We start from the raw sequence: 1,327 nt of genomic DNA on the forward strand, positions 1-1,327 counted from the left end.
CCAACGTGGGGAGGCGTCGAGTTGCTTCTCTCGTTGAGCGGAGCAGCGCGGAGTTGGGTGGGGGAGCGCTCCGATATTCCGTAACTTATCTTACATTCGAGCCGCCGCTGGCCAGAAAGAGCACGACTCCGCGGGGTGCAGGCGGCGACCCCACTTCCTNAGCAGATGCTGCCCGCGGTCTCCCGTGGGCACCCGGCGCTGCTCGCCTCACTCTCTCCTTTCCTTCCGCCGCTCCTCCCCCAATGCACGTGAACCTGGGAGACCGGGGGACACCTGGCCTTGAGGCCAGGCCCGAGCCCCGCGGTGGCTCNGCGCGCGGTGGGCGCGTCGGAAGCGCTGCTCTCCACCAGGGCTTTGCAGGGGTGGGCAAGCCACGACAGCAGCACGGGGAACTCGAAACATTGTTTGATGGGTTGATGGTGGTGACAGTTAAAATGTACTTAAGTCCCTCCATTCATTCATTCAAAAGTTATTAAGTTCCAGCAGTGTGGCAGGCAGGCACAGTGCCAAACCCTTGTGACACTTGCAGACATTAAAAATAATTAGGCAAGTGTCTAATGCAAATTGCAATGGGTAACGTGAAGACTCCTCGGGGAGCACATTCGGGAAGATCTAATCAGATGGCGGGTGAAGAGACCGCGGGGGAGCAATTACCCAGGAAAGGCCTCACTGAACAAGTGGCTTCTGAACTGAAACTGAGTGGGATTTGGGAAAGCAGGGGGCGGGGGATAGAACAGACAGGCGCAGCGTGCGAGGCAACTATGGGAGGAAAACGCCAGGGTGTCTGGTGCTGGGTGCACAGGTGGTTACGTGGCAAGGGGTGGAAGCCAGTGCACGGAGCAAGGGGCAGAACGTGGAGGGCCTGGGAGGCCACGTAAAGGATGTTTCACTCGATCCTCGGACCAGTGAGCAGCCACGGAGCGTCCGGACGCGCGATCTGATTCTCTGGGGTGTGGAGAGGGCTGGGGCGGGCGAGCTAGAAGGGTGGAGATTTACAAGGCTATTCGAGCAGCCGAATGGGGAAGTGGCGGTGCAAATGAACGTGGACAGATTCAGTACGTATTTTGAAGACTGTGATATCTTCAGCCTGCTTGCCGGTCTCCCGCGCTGCCCCCACTGCAGGGCCCTGCGGTTTTCCCAGGTAACGCGCCGCCATAGTTAACACCTGCTAGTGCGGAGAGGGGGTTGGAGGCGCGGACGGTACCCCTGCTGAGGTCCAATATTCGCCAGCCACGCGTGCTCTTTGGATACTCTGTTAATACATGCATTCATTTTTTGCTTCTGTCATTATTTTTTAACCAAGTAAAAACCCTGTTGAAATTTCCAA

The sequence above is a fragment of the Crocuta crocuta genome, unplaced genomic scaffold (assembly GCF_008692635.1).
Source record: "Crocuta crocuta isolate KB4526 unplaced genomic scaffold, BGI_CrCroc_1.0 scaffold562, whole genome shotgun sequence".
NCBI classification, from domain to species: Eukaryota; Metazoa; Chordata; class Mammalia; order Carnivora; family Hyaenidae; genus Crocuta; species Crocuta crocuta.